Source organism: Erinaceus europaeus, chromosome 13 (assembly GCF_950295315.1).
Source record: "Erinaceus europaeus chromosome 13, mEriEur2.1, whole genome shotgun sequence".
NCBI lineage: Eukaryota > Metazoa > Chordata > Mammalia > Eulipotyphla > Erinaceidae > Erinaceus > Erinaceus europaeus.
Window position 1 is genome coordinate 90537262 of NC_080174.1, and position 21334 is coordinate 90558595.

The following is a 21334-nucleotide window of genomic DNA, read 5'->3' on the forward strand; positions in this document are numbered from 1 at the left end:
GTGCTGCCTCTCTAGCATGGTGGTTCAGGGTCGGCTTCTTGTGGTTTTTAATGAGCTGGAAGCTCTAATGAATTAGTGAGCTGTTCTGGCCTTAATAGTGACTTAATGAGAACCATCTAAGCTATTTGCTTTTTTAAAAAAAGTTTTTAAATGTTTTATTTACTAATTGGTGAGAAAGATAGGAGGAGAAAGAGAAAGAACCAGACGTCACTCGGGTGCATGTGTTGCCAGGGATCAAACTGACCCTCATGCTTGAGAGTCCAGTGCTTTATCCACTGTGCCATCTCCCAGACCACAGCTGTTTGCTTTTTTTATTGATTTGATTTGATTTGTATTTATTTTGGATTGAGAAAGAGAAATTGAGAGTTGGGGTTGGGTGATGGCACACCTGGTTGAGCGCACATGTTATAGGCATGAGACTTAAATTATCATTTATTTATTGAATAGAAACAGCCAGAAATCAAGAGGGAAGAGGAGATAGGGAGGGAGAGAGAGACAGAGACACCTGCAGACCTGCTTCACCACTTGCAAAGCTTTCTCCCTCCTGGTGGGGCCCAGGAGCTCGACACTGGGTCCTTGCACTATGACATTTGCACTCAGCTAGGTGCACCACCACCCAGCCTCCTGCACTGCTGGTGGGAATGTCAATTGGTCCAACCTCTGGAGAACAGTCTGGAGAATTCTCAGAAGGCTAGAAATGGACCTACCCTATGATCTTGTAACTCATCTCCTGGGGATATATCCTAAGGAACCCAACACACTCATCCAAAAAGATCTGTGTACACATATGTTCTTGGCAGCACAATTTGTAATAGCCAAAACCTGGAAGCAACCCAGGTGTCCAACAACAGATGAGTGGCTGAGCAAGTTGTGGTCTACATACACAATAGAATCCTACTCAGCTATTAAAAATGGTGACTTCACCATTTTCAGCCGATCTTGGATGGACCTTGAAAATTCATGTTAAGTGAAATAAGTCAAAAACAGAAGGATGAATATGGGATGATCTCACTCTCAGGCAGAAGTTGAAAAACAAGATCAGAAAAGAAAACACAAGTAGAACCTGAGCTGGAATTGGCTTATTGCACCAAAGTAAAAGACTCTGGGGTAGGTGTGGGAGAGAATACAAGTCCAAAAAGGATGACAGAGGACCTAGTGGGAGTTGTAATGTTATATGGAAAAGTGGGAAATGTTATGCATGTACAAACTATTGTATTTACTGTTGAATGTAAAACATTAATTCCCCAATAAAGAAATAAAAAAAAAGACTAAAGTGTCATGAAGGTATCAGGGAAGGAGCAGAAATGTCTTAATGCTAATTATTATGCTGTCCCTGCCCACCCACCCCTGTGGCAGCTCCACACCTTCTGGGTAGAGTCCATCAGCTCACATATCCCGCTGCAATAGCGCCTGACTTCCACAAAACTTTTTTTTAAATTTTATTTATAAAAAAGAAACACTGGAAAAACCATAAGAAAAACTCCACGCAGTTCCCACCCCCAGAGCTCCACATCCCATCCCCTCCCTTGATAGCTTCCCTATTCTTTATCCTTCTGGGAGTATGGACCCAGGATCATTATGGGGTGCAGAAGGTGGAATGTCTGGCATCTCTAATTGCTTCTCCACTGAACATGGGCATTGACAGGTCAGTCCATACTCCCAGCCTGGCTCTCTCTCTTTCCCTAGTGGGGCAGGGCTCTGGGGAAGTGGGGCTCCAGGACTCATTGGTGGGGTCCTTTTCCCAAGGGAACTGGTTGGCATTATGGTAGCGTCTGGAACCTGGTGGCTGAAAGAATAGTTGACATATAAAGCCAAACTAATTGTTGACTAATCATTAACCTAAAGGCTGGAATATTGCAGATGAAGATTTGGGGGGTCTCCATTTTGTAGATAGTTAGGAGGCCTATTTTTGTTATATTCCAAAGGGCCCATGACAATACTAGGATTTTTTTTTCCTGAGCCTGACATCTGCTATGCAGGTGGAACCAAGGTATTTTCTGGGGAGATGATGATTTCTGGGGAGATGGCTGGGAAAAGGCCTAGAAAGCTGGATCAGGGAAGAGAGTAGCTCCCAAATATGAGAAAGGTCTATAAATATTGTTGACTGTAAACCCCATCAATTGGATCTGGGGCCAAGATTTAAAAAAATTTCGAAGTGAAACCATGTGTCTTGGTCATGTTTGGGGTCAGTGAGTTAGCATAGCAGTGATACAACTAAAGTTCATGCTTGAAGCTCAGTGTAAGATGTTTCAGTCCTCAAAGTCACTATGACTCAGAACTCAGCATAGTTTTGGTAAGAAAACAAACAAAAACACAGTGCAGGTAAATAGCTCTCCTTATGATTATTCACAGTCCATTTACTTTGCCCTAGTTGATATATCCATTTCTTGACTGTTCCTCGGTTAAACATAGAGGCAGAGAAGGTGGTGACTAATATCTACCATGTGATCAGGCTTCTAGAGTTATTGGTGTAAAGTAACATGTAGGAACCTTTTCTGTGGAGTCTCAGGGAGGGGTGCTTAATGCATAGGGGAAGATGAAGGAACTAAGAGAATAGAGCTGAGGGATCTGTTTCCTTTGATGTCTACCACACCCAGGATTGCCTAGAGACAGGCTGGGAAGCTGGGTAGGTGGGGAATCAGTCATGCCAGAGGAGATGGGCAGTGGGGAAGCCCAGCCAGTGGCCTCAGCTCAGTCAAATGTGAGGCAATTTGACTAGTTAATGTGGGTGCTGGGAGGCTGCTGAGAGGAGTGTTGATGACATCCAAGTTGAAGACAGTTTCACTCTAAGGGAAAAGAAAGGAGGACCAGGTTAGGTAGTGCAGTGGAGCAAAGTGTAAGGACTGGACTAAGGATCCCGGTTCCAGCCCCTGGCTCCCTACCTGCAGGGGAGCTTGCTCACAGGTGGTGAAGCAGGTCTGCAGGTGTCTGTCTTTCCCCATCTCTGTCTTCTTTTCTCTCTCCATTTCTCTCTGTCCTATTCAACAACAATGGCAGTAATAACAACAACAATAAACAACAAGGGCAACAAAAGGGAAAAATGGACTCCAGGAGCAATGGATTCCTAATGCAGTCACTGAGCCCCAGCAATAACCCTGGAGGAAAGAGAGAGAGAGAGAGAGAGAGAGAGAGAGGAGAGAATGGAGCTGTGATCTGATGAGGGAAGTCTTTGATAGCGTGTAGGGGAGCAACAATCATGGCTGTAGACAGTGAACCTTTGTTTTCATAATTAGGCCCCTATTGCCCCAACTTGCTTGGTCAAAAACTGAACTCATCTTGACTGAGAGATTTTTAGAGGGTGAGGAGTGGGGATCATGAAGTCAAAGGAGTTAGAGAGAAAAAGCTTCATTCAGGGAAGTAATATGACTGCTTCACTCAACTCAGGGCTTTGATATGAAAGGAAAATGAAAGATGAGACTGAAGAGTAAGAGGGTTAGATGTCATCAAGTCAGTACAGTAAGAGTGGCCTTCTAATTATTTATGATTAAAAAAATTATGGTGTGGGAGGTAGTGCAGTGGATAAAAATTGGGCCCTTAAAAACATGAGGTTCGGGGACAGGTGGTGGAGCACCTGGTTGAGCACACACATCACAGTGTACAAGGACCCAGGCTTCAGCCCCCATATGCAACTACAGATACAATTTATGCAAGAAAAAATAAAGATTCACATATTGTAGTGTTGGGTAGTATGCCACCTCCCCCTGGCTTCTGCTTAACCATATGCCTATATAGGGATTTACTGATCCCATTCAAAGCTTTGGTCTATTTACATAAATCACTTTTACATTTACATAAAGCACTCCCTCCAGGGCATTGGTGGTTCAGTGATAGGATTCTCACCTGTTCCGCCCCCTCCTTGTCACACTCTGATTTTCACCAGTCACTTTTCTCTCCACCCTCTCTATATCACATCCTGTTTCCACCCTACTTGGAGAGTATAAAAACAGCTGCTCTTCTGATTAAAGACACTTGGAAATTGCTTTCCGGCTCCGAGAGTTCCTGAGTGTATCTCCTGCGAAAGTTAGTGTGGCATGAGTTCCTGATCCCTCTCCCACGCAGCAGCCTAAATCGGCTCCAGTTGAGTTCTCTCCAAGCCAGAGAGCACTAGCTCGGGAAGAAGTACCCTCAGGCTATCCCGGCATTGTAGCATCCATTTTCACATTCACAAAACAGTGAATGTTTTACATTCACTGGGTTCTCCAGTATAAGTTACTTACTTGGTCTCTAAAGTCATCCTACAATTGTCTACACTGATAAAAATAGTTTATCTAGAAGGATCTAGTGTTGCTCTAAAGGTCACAACTAGGTAACTCAGTCCTCTTCAGTTTCTTTAAAGATTCATCCTTTAGGGAGTAAGGCGATAGTATAGCGGGTTAAGCTCATGTGATACAAAGCAAAGTACAAGGAAGGATCCCAGTTTGAGGCCCCTGCTCCCACCTGCAGGGGAGTAGCTTCACAGGCAGTGAAGCAGGTCTGCAGGTGTCTATCTTTCTCTCCCTCTCTGTCTTCCCCTCCTCTCTCTATTTCTCTCTGTCCTATCCAACAACAAGACAACAGTAATAACAACAATAAGAACTACAACAATAAATCAACAAGGGCAACAAAAGGGAATAAATAAATATTTTAAAGAAAAGATTCCAAGAGAAGACTTCCAGAGGTGGAGCTATGAGCAGCAGAACGCTTTCTCTCCTCTCCTCTCCTCTCCCAGATCAACTAGGAAAACCAAAGGAGACCACCCAGGACTGAAAGAAGACAGGACTAGAATGACCACAGGAACCCAGTAAATCACAGGTGAGTACAAACACATGTGGCTGGTGACAGAGAGGAGAGAGGAGCCTAAGGAGAGTTTAAGTGACTACTAACAGTTCAGGAGTTTATCAGTTGAGACACCACCTCCAGTCTGCTCCACCAACAAGTGGACAGCTTAAGGGAGGAGAGGACTACCCAGAGACTCACCAAGTGCAACTCTGAGTCTCCATTGCTACTACCCTCAGAATCTGGAGCAGTGACAGGGAGGGACACCAGGGGACAGAGATCTAACCGGGAAACACAGAAGAAGACCTATACCTCGGTGGCATAGCTGAGGGGCTGTGAAAGTCTCTTTGAATAACCACTGGATTATCTCTGCCACACCCTGCTTTATCTCTTGGTCGGGAGTCAGTGACTAAGCTAAGAAGCCTATTGATAGTTTAAAAGCCCTCAGGCTCCCATAGCCTACAGGGAAGGAAAAAAAAAAAGAGGCTTTTAAACCACTGAGCTCCAACTCAGGGATTGAAAAAACTGTTAATTTCCACCACTGTGAACCCTTTAATTAATTTACTTAGACACAAGTCAATCCAGGCAATAGTGATCAATAATTGGAAAAGTACTGATAAAGGGAACTCATAACATAATATATAAAATGGTTAAAACAACAAGAAAAAATATTGGAGACTCGAACCAGGACCAGAGTCCAGCTAAAAGTCCTCCAGAGGGTGAAGCACAAAACAACGAGTTCAACATCCAAACATTAGCTAAGGAAATAATAACAGGAGTGAGTAAAGAATTTGAAAAAATTGTAATCAGAAATGCAGGAACAACAAATGAGAATATGGAAGAAAATACTAATTATCTCATGATTATTAGAGAGCTGAAAGCTGAAATTGCTGAGCTAAGAATGCAACTAGCTGAACAAGCTAAAACATTATCAGGGCAGGGCAACAAAATAGATGAACTCCAGAAAACAGTAGAGGGCAGAGAGAATAGAATCTATGAGGCTGAAGACAGAATTAGCAAGATTGAGGATGAATTAGAGACAACTAAAAAAGAATTAAGAGATCTCAAAAAGAGATTAAGAGGTGCTGAAAACAACAACAGAGTCCTATGGGATGACTTCAAAAGAAACAATATACGCATTATTGGCATACCAGAGGAAGAAAGAGAAGGGGAGGAAGAAAGCATTTTCCAGGCCATAGTAGCTGAAAACTTCTCTAGTCTAGACAACATCAAAGACATAAAAATTCAAGAAGCCCATAGGGTCCCAAACAGAACTAACCCAGTCCTAAAGACACCAAGACATATCATACTTAGAATGGAAAGGAACAAGGATAAAGAAAGGATCCTCAAGGCTGCAAGAGAAAAACAAAGTCACCTACAAAGGAAAACCCATAAGATTAGCAGCAGACTTCTCCATACAAACACTACAGGCCAGAAGAGAATGGCAAGATATCTATCAAGTGCTCAATGAGAAAGGCTTTCAGCCAAGAATATTATATCCTGCTAAACTGTCATTCAGACTAGATGGAGGCATCAAAACCTTCTCAGACAAGCAACAGTTGAAGGAAGCAACCATCACCAAGCCTGCCCTGAAAGAAGTTCTGAAAGGTCTCCTATAAACAACCAGACCACCACAAATAGGACATATATCAAAACACTCTAAAACTCTACAAGAATGGCATTAAAATATCTTCAATCTTTGATATCCATAAATGTCAATGGCCTGAATTCACCTATTAAAAGATACAGAGTAGGAAGATGGATCAGAAAACACAACCCAACAATATGTTGTCTACAGGAAACTCACCTAACTCAACAAGACAAACACAGACTTAAAGTGAAAGGATGGAAAACTACCATACAAGCCAATGGCCCACAAAAAAGGGAAGGAACAGCTATTCTCATATCTGACATGATAGACTTTAAAATAGATAAGATTTAAAAAGATAGGAATGGACACTACTTAATGCTCAGAGGATCAGTCAATCAAGAGGACTTAACAATTATTAACATCTATGCACCCAATGAGAAGCCATCTAAATACATCAAACTTCTACTGAAAGAGCTACAGCAATATATTAACAGTAACACAATCATAGTAGGGGACTTCAACACCCCACTATCTCAACTTGACAGATCATCCAGGAAGAAAATCAATAAAGACATAAGGGAGCTAAATGAAGAGATAGATAAACTAGAACTATTGGACATTTTCAGAGTCATTCATCCCAAGAAACTGGAATACACATTTCACTCAAATCCACATGGGTCATTCTCAAGGATAGACCATATGTTAGGCCACAAAAACATAATCAGCCAATTCAAGAGCACTGAAATCTTCCCAAGCATCTTCTCAGACCACAGTGGAATTAAACTAACACTTAACAATCAACAAAAGATTAGTAACAGTCCCAAAATGTGGAAGCTCAACAGTACACTCCTTAACAACTTCTAGGTCAAAGAGGAAATCATGGAAGAAATCAAAATGTTTTGAGAGTTCAATGAAAATGAAGACACAAGCTATCAAAATATTTGGGACACAGCCAAAGCAGTCCTAAGTGGGAAGTTCATAGCTATACAAGCACACATTAGGAAACAAGAAAAAGCACAAATAAACAGCCTGATTTTACATCTTAAAGACCTAGAAGAAGAATCACAAAGGAATCCTAAAGCAATCAGAAGGACAGAAATCACTAAAGTTAGGGCAGAAATAAATGACATTGAGAATAGGAACACCATACAAAAGAGCAACGAAAGTAAATGTTGGTTCTTCGAAAGAGTAAAGAAAATCGACAAACCTTTAGCCAGCCTCACAAAACAAAAAAGGGCGAAGACCCAAATAAATCAGATAGTAAATGAAAGAGGAGATATCACAACAGACACCGCAGAAATTCAACATATCATGCGAGGCTTCTGTGCCACCAAGCTAGAGAACCTGGAAGAAATGGTCATAAAGCCTGTGCCCATGCCAGAAATAGCCAACACACAATATACATGCATGTATATGTGTATATGTATATGTACATGTATTTAAATTTATAATTGGGTAGAGACAGAGAAAGTAAGAGGAAGAGAAACTAGAGAGGGAGAGAGGCAGAAAGACACCTGCAGCACTGCTTCATCAGTGAAGCTTTCTCCCTGCATGTGGGGATAAGGGGACTGAACCTGTGTTCTGTGCAGTGTAGTGTATGTGGTTAACCAGGTGTGCCACCTCCTGGCCCTGCCAGTACACTGTATAAGTTCCTGACACTTTGGGCTTCTCAGCGCCCCCTCCCCAGGTTAGGTCTTCTTCAATCCTGGATGGGCCTCCTAAGCTCTCCTGGCTACTTTATCTGGTCTTCTCAAGCTCTCCCTGGCTACTACTAAACTAGGGGAAGACAGAAACAGGCTGGGGGTGTGGATCCACCTGCCAACACCCATGTCCAGTGGAGAAGCAATTACAGAAGCCAGACCTCCAACCTTCTGTTCCACATAAAGAATTTGGTCCAGGGGTTAGATGGTGATGCACCTGGTTAAGCACACACATTACTCTGCAAAAGGACCCAGGTTCAAGCCCCTGATCCCCACCTGCAGAGGGAAAGCTTCACAATTGGTGAATAAGGGCTCTTTCTCTTTCCCTCTTTCCTCTATATCCCTACCCTCTCAATTTCTCTGTGTCTATCCAAAAAAAAAAAAAAAAAAAAAAAAAACCAAGAATTTGTTCTATACTCCCTGAGGGATAAAAAATAGGAAAGCTTCCAATGTAGGGTACGGGACAGGGAACTCTGGTGGTGGGAACTGTCTGGAATTGTACCCCTGTGATTTTACAACCTTGTTCATCATTATTTAATTACTAGAAACAAACACGCATACAACGGCCCTCAGAATGCTCTGAGAGAGTACTGCTCGAGGCCTGGATCCTGGTGGAGAGATTTTATACACTGTCTGTGGGAGGGGAAGCTACAGTGAATATCTTAAACAGTCTACAAAGTGAAGTAAGTCAGACAACATACATGCCTCCTATCTAGGTGTTAGCTACACACTTGGAAACCCAACATTTCTCTCTCTTTCATCCTTCTCCCTCTTCTTTTTTTCTTTCCTTCCTTTCTCCCTCCCCCTTTCTCTTTTGTCCTTTCTTCCTTCTCTCCATCCCTATCTTGCCCATTCTTTCCTTTCCTTCCTTCTTTCTTTTTTCTTCCGTTCTTTTTTTCTCTTTTCCTTCTTTCCTCCATCCTTCCTTCTTTCTTTCCTCTCTTCCTTCCTTGCCACTGGGGTCATTTTTGAGGCTTGGTTCCTACATGATTAATCCTCACTCCTGGTAGTCAATTTTTCATTTTCCCTTTTCCCCTGCCTGTCTTTTTTTTTTAATAACTTTTTAAAAATATTTCTTTTTATTTATTTATTCCCTTTTGTTGCCCTTGTTGTTTTATTGTTGTAGTTATTATTGTTGTTGTTGTTGTTGGATAGGACCGAGAGAAATGGAGAGAGGAGGGGAAGACAGAGAGGAGGAGAGAAAGATAGACACCTGCAGACCTGCTTCACCGCCTGTGAAGCGACTCCCCTGCAGGTGGGAAGCCGGGGTTCGAACCGGGATCCTTATGCCGGTTCTTGTGCTTTGCGCCACCTGCGCTTAACCCGCTGCGCTACAGCCCGACTCCCCCTGCCTGTCTTTTTATTTGATAAGACAAACAGAAGTTGAGAGGGGAAAAGAAAATAGCATGAGAGGGACTGGGTGGTGGTGCACCTGGTTAAGAGCACATATTATTGTGCACAAAGACCTGGGTTCAAGACCTTAGTCCCTACCTTCAGGGAGAAAGCTTTGTGAGTGTTGAAGCAGGGCTGAAGGTGTCTCTCTCCCTCTCTGTCTCCCCCTCCCCTGTTGTACCTCACTCCCCTGGGCTTCAAATGAGGGAACTGCAATCTGGGTCACTGCTTCCCAGCTGGCATCATGCTTTGTTGGGGAGGGAATGGGGGAAGGACAAGAGAAAAGCACAATGTAATTTAGTGCCAGTTTGAATGTGACTTTTTCTGAAAATGGGTATTCAATGGATTCTTGTGAACTTCTGCTTTCCACAATACCTGTAAAGCTATTTTGCCTTAACTATAATTGTTTTCTTAATTTCATATGGAAAAAATGAGGAACTGCGGTTTCTTGGTCCTAGTATCTTTTACTCTCTCTCTTTTTAATTTCTTTATTGGGGAATTAATGGCTTACATTTGACAGTAAATACAGTAGTTTGTACATGCATAACATTTCTCTGTCTTTTCTTTCTTTCTATCTTATTTTTAAATAAAAAACACTTTTATTTTATTTATTTTATTTCTTTATTGTGGAATTAATGGTTTACATTTGACAGTAAATACAATAGTTTGTATATGCATAACATTTCTCTCTGTCTTTTCTTTCTTCCTATCTTCTTATTCTTTCTTTCTTTTTTTTTTGTCATTGGTGGTCTGCTCAGCTCTAGTATATGGTGGTGCTGAGAATTTAATCTGGGACTTCAGGGTCTCATCAGGATTTTCTCTTAGAATCTCCTGTACACACACCTCTTCCCAAACAAGGTCAAGTGGAATCAGAGTTCATAGTGACCACAAGTCATATCTGCTCAGAGTTTTTGCATGATCACATTCTCCATAAAAACAGCCTTTTCAGGGGATGGGTGTTGGTACACCTGGTTGAAAGCACATGTTACCGGGGCTTTCAGAGTGATCTGCATTCTCATTCTGCATGAATAAAACTCCTTTCTCCTCTAAAAAAATAAGAAGAAAAGAAATCACATATTACAATTCAGGAGCCTGGATTGAGTCCTTGGTCCCCACCTGCAGAGGGAAAGCTTGGCAGGTGATGAAGCAGTGCTGCTGGTGTCTCTCTCTTCTCTATGGTCACCTTTCCTCTAGATTTCTCTCTCTCAAATAAATAAATAAATAAATAAAATATATTATTAAAAACAGCCTTTTCTGGTTCTCAGGAGTTACTATCAAGGTCCTGACACTTGAAGCAAAGCTGCCAACTCTATCTTGCTCTCTTTTCCTTGTACATTTCCTCAGAAGACATGAGGACCACAACACATGTCTGCCAACATCCAAGTGGCTCAGTTTTGCCTGACACAAATGAAGATACTTAGTTTCAAGCTGGTTCATTCACATGAGACCTTTCCCGATGGCCTTTGACACACAGGGTCTGGGGAGGGCACCATGACCTTATTTTCTCTATTTCAAAAGTGAAAGATGGAAAAGCTCAGCTGGGAAGCAGGTGGTCCAAGGCAGACATACAACCCTGGAGTCCAGACTGGTGTTAAGGCCTGGCTCAGCACCTCAGCAGATTCCACATGCTGAGAAGGACTAGGCAAGGGTGAGCAGACATTGCCATTTTTTTTTTATTGTTTCTGTTTTTACCATTTATTGGACACAGAGAGTAATTGAGAGGGAAGGAGGAGACAGAGACACCTACATTACTGCAATATTTGTGAGGCTTCCCCCCTACAGGTGAGGGTGGGGGTGCTTGAACCTGAACCTGTATCCCTTGTGCATTGTAACCTGTGTACTTAACCAGGTGTCCCAACACCCACCCTGTTATGCTTCAAATCAAAGTGCAGAGGAATTGAGGACAGGCTACCAGGTGCTTAGAAACCTCCCACAGAGAAAAAAAAAAAAAAAAAAAAAAAAAAAAAAAAAGAAACCTCCCACAGAGAATAACCCAGCAAGGTGCAAGTGTACAGGCAACACTGGAATTGTTTTCAAGCCACAGTGGAGTCTTTGCTCTCTGCTTATATATCAAGACTCTGAAGAGCACTGGTGCCATAGCTTAAGATGCTCCAGGTGGGACACTTCACTTGGAAGCTGTATCAACTTATGGTCTGCCTCTCCCTGCCAGTCCTCTGGGTGAGACCACACTGCCCCTCCTCCACTTCCTCACCATCCTCCTCTCTTCCACCCAGTTTCCGGTAAGCACTCTGGTAGAATAGATGGTCTCAGTCTTCCAGCTTGATGTGTAAATGGGCTGTGGCTCAACACAGCCTTTGGGTGGTGGGAATGATGTTTATGTACACTCTGATTAACTTGTAATCGTATAAATCACCATTTAATTAGTATGAGAGGGGAAATTGAATTTCTCAAACATTTAAAAAATTTCTTATTATTTATTTTCTTTGTTGTTGCCCTTGTTGTTTTATTGTTGTAGTTATTACTGTTGTTGTTGGATAGGACAGAAAGAAATAGAACTAGGAGGGAAAGACAAAGAGAGGGAGAGAAAAGATAGACACCTGCAGACATGCTTCACTGCTTGTGAAGCGACTCCCCTGCAGGTGGGGAACCAGGGGCTCAAACCAGGATCCTTACACCAGTCCTTGTGCTTTGTGCCACCTGCTTTTAACCAGCTGCACTACCACCCAACTCCCAGTCTCAAACTTTTTAATGCACAGACCATAGGCTGAGTCTATGAAATGTTGACTCTCTTAAAAGCTTATACCAGGGAGAACAGATGCAATCGGTACATTACTCTATAAGACACAGCTATATAAAAATAATGTCAAAGGAGAAAAATTATGGTGATGCTGTGTATGATACAGCAAATTCTAACAAAGGGATTTAAAAAATATTTATTTTATTTATTTATTCCCTTTTGTTGCCATTGTTGATTTATTGTTGTTGTTGATTAGGACAGAGAGAAATGGAGTGGGGAGGAGGAAGATAGAGAGGGAGAGAGAAAGATAGACACCTGCAGACCTGCTTCACCTCTTGTGAAGTGACTCCCCTGCAGGTGGGGAGCCAGGGCTCGAACCAGGATCTTTACACTGGTCCTTGTGCTTTGCACCACCTGTGCTTAACCCACTGCGCTACAGCCTGACTCCCAACAAAGGTATTTTCAAAGTTAACCCAATTGACAAGTAATTTGATTATAGCAATAACTATCTATTACCTTCTTAAACCCTAAGACAGCAGGAACCTCCCACTTCCTCTATAGTGCCTCTATTTCCCCCAGTTTTGGAACCTCTAGAATGGGGCTCACTTTTTTTGCATGCTTCTCTCAATTCATACCAAAAGATATTGCATCTGCTGATCCCAACCAAAGCAAGGCAAGGAGTACCACCTCAGCATACTTCACTTCAGACTGTTTCCTGAGACACCAGGCGTGGAATGTCATCACTTCAGCCTTAGTACCCAAGTGAGACTTTTCCTTTCATAGGATTCTCTAATTCCATTTTGGGTGGTTCACTTCCTAACAAAGTCCCAAAACCTAGGTATAGACCAGGTCCCATGAGATAGGACATATGTCTACATGTATTCATAAATTAGGGCAAAATATATACCTGTAAGCAAAAGTGCACAATAGTCTTCAGAGAGCCAATATATGTAGAAAGCAAGTAGAAAGACCTAAAAGATAGCATAAGTTCCTAATGAAATAATGTCTAGTTAGACCTAGTTACCCTCCTCACCTACATCCTATTACACTTTCCTCAGTCACTCCAACGCTAACCTTATCAAAGTAAGGACTACAAAAGCTGGATAAGGGCAAGAGACTGACATACTTTAATGATGACTCTTTAGTAAATACCAGGCCACCCCATCACCTGGGATCTTAGTCAGAGAGTCCTGGGATTTCACACAAACACAATGAGCCTAGACCTCAAATAGATCCCTCTCTCCATTATCACTGGTCATCTCCTCCAGGAACAATATACTGGACTCCTTTGGGGGACCCCATAGGACCTTGTCCTCAATGTGGATCAACAATGGTAGAGAATGTTCAATCCTCTAAAGGAAGGCTGGATAACATACTCTATCTACCACCTGAGAAAGATGGTTCCTGAAATTGGGGCAGGCTGGAACATTGTCTTACCAAATAAAATAAACATATTTTAAATACAAAGTATAAAAACAAATTTAGAGAGAATATGTGCTTTTCAACTAGACAGATACAATTTATGCAAGAAAATAATAAATATTTACATACTGTAGCATCCATTCTTATTCCACTGTTTTACATTTACTGGTCTCTCCAGTACAAGTTCCTTACTAGGTCTGTAAAGTCATTCCACACTGTCTACAGTGTTAAGAATTGTTTTTCTAATGACAGTGATTTTATATGTGCAAAAACTGTTATAGATTTGAATATGTCCAAGCATTGTTGACATCAGTAAGTTCTCAATACCAAGTGGATTTTTTCATATATTTAGAAAATTAGAATTTAAGATAAAGACCTGAAGTACTTGCTCATGTTCCTTACATTTATAGAATATTCAGAGTTATGGGTTCACTTGTATATCATGGAACTGTGACCTCTACAATTATTTAGGTATATTTACTTATATATTAACACAAGATGGAGATATAGAGAGACAAAACAGAACATAACTCCAGCCCACATAGTGCAGAAGCTCACACCTGGGGAGTCGGGCTATAGTACAAGGGTTAAGCACAGGTGGCACAAAGTACAAGGACCCACCTAAGGATCCCGGTTCCAGCCCCCGGTTCCCAACCTGCAGGGGAGTCGCTTCACAAGTGGTGAAGCAGGTCTGCAGGTGTCTATCTTTCTCTCCGCCTCTCTGCCTTCCCCTCCTCTCTCCATTTCTCTCTGTCCTATCCAACAACAAAGACATCAATAACAATAATAATTACAACAATAAAAAAACCTCACACCTGAGAGCTATTATTATATTGAACCACTAGCCTCTGCATCATGTCTCAGATTGCATCTGTCTAATCTTTAGTACAGTTTATGCTCAAAAGATTGATTTCCATTGCAAATATTTTCATGTGTTTGAAAATTAGTGGAACACCTGAAAGCTTTATGATTTACTTGGGGTTTTGTTTCACTGTGAATTCTTTCATGTCTACAATGAGCACCAAACAGATGTTTTCAACACTGCTTACATTTATCAGATTTTCAATCCATTCTGAGGTGTTTCATGTTGACAAAGATGACTGGCTTGAATCAATGTTTTGCTGTTTACTTTCACTGGGTTTCTCTCCATTGTGAGATCTTGATAGTTCTTCCTCTTTGGTGGAATGTCCTTGTATTTTTTCTAAAATTTCAAAATATATAAAGTATTAGAAATTATATAAATATATTTCTTAATTTATTTTATGAGAGCACTGCTCAGCTCTAGTTTATGATGTTGCAGGGGATTGAACCTGGGGCTTGACAGAGCCTCAAGCATGAGAGTCTGTTTGTATAATCACTGTGCTATCTAACCCTACCCTGAATTATTTCTTTCTTTTTTTTTCTTTTTTTTTTTTTTCCTCCAGGGTTATTGCTGGGCTCAGTGCCTGCACCATGAATCCACCGCTCCTGGAGGCCATTTTTTCCCCTTTTTGTTGCCCTAGTTGTTGCAGCCTCATTGCGGTTATTATTGCCATTGTTGACATTGCTTTGTTGTTGGATAGGACAGAGAGAAATGGAAAGAGGAGGGGAAGACAGAGAGAGAGGGGAGAGAAAGATAGACACCTGCAGACCTGCTTCACCGCCTGTGAAGCGACTCCCCTGCAGGTGGGGAGCCAGGGCCTCGAACCGGGATCCTTGCCAGTCCCTGCGCTTTGCGCCACATGCGCTTAACCCACTGCACCACCGCCCGACTCCCCCTGAATTATTTTTTTAAAGAATCTATTTCCTGGGGAGTTGGGTGGTAGCACAGTGAGTTAAGTGCACGTGGTGCAAAGCACAAGGACCAACCTAAGGATCCCAGTTCAAGCCCCTTGCTCACCACCTGCAGTGGAGTCACTTCACAGTGGTGAAGTAGGTCTTCAGGTGTCTATCTTTCCCTCCCCCTCTCTGTATTCCCTCATCTCTCCATTTCTTTCTGTCCTATCCAACATCATCAACAATAACAAGAATAAAACAAGGGCAACAATAGGGGGAAAAATAATTTATTTCTTTATTTATGAGAAAGATAGGCAGAGAGAGAAAGAACCAGACATCACTCTAGTACATGTGCTGCCAAGGACCAAACTCAGGACTTCATCAACCAGAATCCAATGTTTTATCCACTGCGCCACCTCCCATACCACAAGATTGAATTTGTAATCCATTATGAGTCACAATCAAACCCTGCTCACTTAACACTGTCTCCATTTATACATTGGTGAACAAAAAGTGATATTTCTTGTAGTTGAAAAATTAAGGCTATTAGAGTTACCTATTGAAAGAAAGTTCCTCAAGTTTTCACACATCACATCTCTGTAGTTTCTTCTCTGAAGGATTCAAGAGTGCCCACTCCTCTTGAGTGAATATCACAGTTACATTTTCATAGGTCACTGAGCCCTAAAATATGTGCAATGTGTTCATGTGAGAAAATGTGAACAACAGCAGATTAGCCATACAGTCTCTACTTTAGGAAGTCTGTGAAGCACTGTCTCATCTGCAAACATGTCTTTGGTGACTTGAGAGTCAAATACCTCATAATCATGGTCTAGAAGCTGGTACATTGGTACATTGATTAGAACACTGGCCTCTCTTTCACAAGGCCCTGAGTACCTCATGTGACAGAGAGATATCCCTATTCTCACTCTTCTCCTCTATAACTTTGTAATTAGTAAATGATAAAACCTTAGTGGCAGTGTGAGAGTACAACTGATAGGGTGCTCACATTGCCATATAAAAGGACCTCGATTCTATATCCTTGTTCTCACATGCAGGGGGTGGGGTGGTCGGGGCATTCTTCACAAGTGATGGAGCAGTTTCTGACATTTTCTTCCTTATTTATAATATAAAGTTTATACAAGTAAAGATAATTTGATAGGGAGAGCAAAGTAGAAGGTAACTGGAATTGAACCTATAGGCCCTGGGGACTTTGAGCTCAAAGTTGGTATGTTTTCTTCTATCTTAAGTTCTTCTCCTTAAGAGCAGATCGCTTTCTCTCCTCTCCTCTCCTCTCCCGGATCAACTAGGAATACCAAAGGAGACCACCCGGACCGAAACAAGACAGGACTAGAATGACCACAGAAACCCAGTAAATCACCCGTGAGTACAAACACGAGTGGCTGGTGACAGAGAGGAGAGAGGGGCCTAAGGAGAGATTAAGTGCTAACAGTTCGACAGTTTGTCAGTGGAGACACCACCTCCAGTCTGCTCCACCAACAAGGGGACAGCTGAAGGGAGGAAAAGACTCCCCAGAGACTCACCAAGTGCAACTCTGAGTCTCCATTGCTACTACCCTCAGAATCCGGAGCAGCAACAGGGAGGGACACCAGGGGACAGAGATCTAACCGGGAAACTCAGGAGAAGACCTATACCTCGGTGGCATAGCTGAGGGGCTGTGAAAGTCTCTTTGCATAACCACTGGATTATCTCTGCCACACCCTGCTTTATCTCTTGGTCAGGAGTCAGTGATTAAGCTAAGAAGCCTATTGATAGTTTAAAAGCCCTCAGGCTCCCATAGACTACAGGGGGAAAAAAAAAGGCTTTTACACCACTGAACTCCAACTCAGGGATTGAAAAAACTGTTAACTTATATAAAATGGTTAAAACAACAAGAAAAAATATTGGAGACTCGAACCAGGACAAGAGTCCAGCTAAAAGTCCTCCAGAGGACTCCAGAGCACAAAACAACAAGTTCAACATCCAAACATTAGCTAAGGAAATAATAACAGGAGTGAGTAAAGAATTTGAAAAAATTGTAATCAGAAATGCAGGAACAACAAATGAGAATATGGAAGAAAATTCTAATAATCTCATGGTTATTAGAGAGCTGAAAGCTGAAATTGCTGAGCTAAGAATGCAACTAGCTGAACAAGCTAAAACAGTATCAGAGCAGGGCAACAAAATAGATGAACTCCAGAAAGCAGTAGAGGGCAGAGAGAATAGAATCAATGAGGCTGAAGACAGAATTAGCAAGATTGAGGATGAATTAGAGACAACTAAAAAAGAAGTAAGAGATCTCAAAAAGAGATTAAGAGATACTGAAAACAACAACAGAGTCCTATGGGATGACTTCAAAAGAAACAATATATGCATTATTGGCTTACCAGAGGAAGAAAGAGAAGGGGAGGAAGAAAGCATTCTCCAGGCCATAATAGCTGAAAATTTCTCTAGTCTAGACAACATCAAAGACATAAAGATTCAAGAAGCCCAGAGGGTCCCAAACAGAATTAACCCAGACCTAAAGACACCAAGACATGTCATACTTAGAATGGAAAGGAATAAGGATAAAGAAAGGATCCTCAAGGCTGCAAGAGAAAAACAAAGAGTCACCTACAAAGGAAAACCCATAAGATTAGCAGCAGACTTCTCCATACAAACACTACAGGCCAGAAGAGAATGGCAAGATATCTATCGAGTGCTCAATGAGAAAGGCTTTCAGCCAAGAATACTATATCCTGCTAGATTGTGATTCAGACTAGATGGAAGCATCAAAACCTTCTCAGACAAGCAACAGTTGAAGGAAGCAACCATCACCAAGCCGGCCCTGAAAGAAGTTCTGAAAGGTCTCCTATAAACAACCAGACCACCACAAATAGGACACATATCAAAACACTCTAAAACTCTACAAGAATGGCATTAAAATATCTTCAATCTTTGATATCCATAAATGTCAATGGCCTGAATTCACCTATTAAAAGACACAGAGTAGGAAGATGGATCAGAAAACACAACCCAACAATATGTTGTCTACAGGAAACTCACCTAACACAACAAGACAAACACAGACTTAAAGTGAAAGGATGGAAAACTATCATTCAAGCCAATGGCCCACAAAAAAGGGCAGGAACAGCTATTCTCATATCTGACATGATAGACTTTAAAATAGATAAGATTAAAAAGTTCTTCTCCTTAAAAAGGAAATAAACATTAATTTCACTTATTATATATGAATAATAATTTCATATGACACACACAATGATAGAGATATCTCTCCACTTCATACCTCACTTTCCTTATGAATTCTCTTCATCTATATAAAACTCAAGAATATAAGAAAGAAAATGGCCATTCGGTGTAATAAATTCATAATGAAGCCACAGTAATTAAAAAAAGACAGGATAAAAAAAGAACACATATGATGATCATGATAAGTTTGTTAGAAATGTAACATCTTGGGAGTCAGGCGGTGGCGCAGTGGGTTAAGCGCACGTGGCGCAAAGCGCAGGGACCGGCATAAGGATCCCGGTTCGAGCCCCTGGCTCCCCACCTGCAGGGGAGTCGCTTCACAGGCGGTGAAGCAGGTCTGCAGGTGTCTATCTTTCTCTCCCCTCTCTCTCTGTCTTCCCCTCCTCTCTCCATTTCTCTCTGTCCTATCCAACAACAAAGCAATGTCAACAATGGCAATAATAACCACTATGAGGCTGCAACAACTAGGGCAACAAAAAGGGGGAAAAATGGCCTCCAGGAGCGGTGGATTCATGGTGCAGGCACCGAGCCCAGCAATAACCCTGGAGGAAAAAAAAAAAAAGTAACATCTTGTGGTCCAGGAGGTGGTGCAGTGGTAAAGCTTTGGACTCTCCAGCATGATATCATGAGTTTGATCCCCCACAGCGTATGTGTCAGAGTGATGTCTGGTTCTTTCTCTCTCCTCCTATCTTTCTCATAAATAAATAAAATCATAAAAAAGAAAGAAATGAAACATCTCTAGCCATACATATCTCTTTATAAAATTAAAATTATTATGGAAGCATGGAAATTATACTATTTAGAGTGATCATACCACATTAGGCTTCTTGTCACTGTCCAAAAAAGTTAAAAATGCAAGAATGTTGTACAAGTAAAATAAATATTATCAGGTGCAGACACCCCCACCTCCCAACTCTTCATCTGCACTAACTATTCCAGCCTTTAGGTTCATGATTACTCAACAATTTGTCTGGCTTTATATGTTAACTCTCTTTTCAGCCACCAGGTTCCAGATGCTAGCATGATGCCAACCAGACTTCCCTGGACAGACAACCCTGCAATTGTGTCCTGGAGCTCTGATTCCTCAGAACCCCACCCCACTAGGGAAAAAGAGGCAGGCTGGGAGTATGGGTCCACCTGTCAATGCTCATGTTCAGGGGGGAAAGCAATTACAGAAGTCAGATCTTCCACCTTCTGCATCCCACAATGACCTTGGGTCTATACTCCCAGAGTGTTAAAGAATAGGAAAGCTATCAGGGGATGGGATGGGATACAGAGTTCTGGTGGTGGGAATTATGGGGGAGTTGAACCCCTCTTATCCTATGGTTTTGTCAGTGTTTCCTTTTCTAATATTTATTTATTCCTTTTTGTCCTTGTTTTATTTTTGTAGTTATTATTGTTGTTGTTCTTGATGTCATCATTGTTGGATAGGTCAGAGAGAAATGGAAGGAGGAGAGGAAGACAGAGAGGGGGAGATAAAGATAGACACCTGCAGACCTGATTCACCACCTGTGAAGCGACTCCCCTGCAGGTGGGGAGCCGGGGGGAGCTTGATCCGGGATCCTTCCACTGGTCCTTGTGCTTTGTGCCACATGTGCTTAACCTGCTGTGCTACCGCCCAACTCCCAGTGTTTCCTTTTCATAAATAAAATAAAATTAAAATAAGAGAGAGAAAATGAAGACTCTGAATATTAGGAAGTATGTATTCTAATGAACATCATTTGTGCATAATTCCATTATTCCTGGTGGATCGATTTTATTTATTTATTTCCTCTAGATAGAAGATTAGACAAATAAAGGAAAGACATCAGAGTAGCATCCATGAAGTTTCCCTTTTCAAGTGTAGATGTGTTGTCAGGGCTTAAAACTAAATATCTGGGTATGACAAAGTTGCACTTTACAACACGAGTTACGTCTTAGTATTCAGAAATTATTTCACAGGGTCTTTCTGGTGGCATACCAAGTGGAGACCACAAATGATCACCTGTGAGAACCCAGATGGGTTCAAGACTCATCTCTCCAACAGCTGTACAGGGATGCCACACAATTTTATGTGCTTCACCACCACCAGCCCCATTTCATGTATCTATATCTATCTATCTATCTATCTATCTATCTATCTATCTATATATCATCTATCTATCTATCTATCTATCTATAAATCTATAAAACATGACATTCAAGAATGGTGACACTGAGTCCCAATGATACTAATTGGAAAACTATCAAGAATGGTGACACTGAGTCCCAGTGATACTAATTGGAAAATTAAAGTTATAAGAGTAAGTGGCTGCGGAGATAGGATAGTGGTTATGCAAAATACTTCCATACTTGAGGCTTTCAATCCCCAGCATCAGGACAAGCCAGAGTTGAGCACTACTCAGATCAGTCTCTCTCTCTCTCTCTCATTAAAATAAATTAAAAAAAAATTTAAGTAAGAGAGTCCTGCTTCCCCAGAGCTCTGCCCCACTAGGGAAACAGAAATACAGGCTGGGAGTATGGATTGACCTGTCAATGTCCATGTTCAGTGGGGAAGCAATTACAGAAGCCAGACCATCAATCTTCTGGATCCCATAATGACCCTGGGTCCATACTCCCAGAGCATAAAGAATATGGGAAAGCTATCAGGGGAGGGGATGGGATGGGATATGGCATTCTGGTGTGGGAACTGTATGGAATTGTAACCCTTTTATCCTATGGTCTTGTCAGTGTTTCCACTTTATAAATAAAGGTAAATAATAATAAAAAAAAGAGTAAGTGAAAAGAGAAATACAA

The 21334-nt window shown here is 41.6% G+C and overlaps 2 protein-coding genes across 2 annotated transcripts in view; both read left to right on the forward strand.

The window, feature by feature from the left end:
- The window catches only part of LOC103127679 (zinc finger protein 709-like), a 471063-nt gene that overhangs the window by 59597 nt on the left and 390132 nt on the right, over positions 1-21334 (forward strand). The window lies entirely within an intron of this gene.
- Positions 1-21334, forward strand: part of LOC107523550 (zinc finger protein 709-like) — a 596771-nt gene that overhangs the window by 54729 nt on the left and 520708 nt on the right. The window lies entirely within an intron of this gene.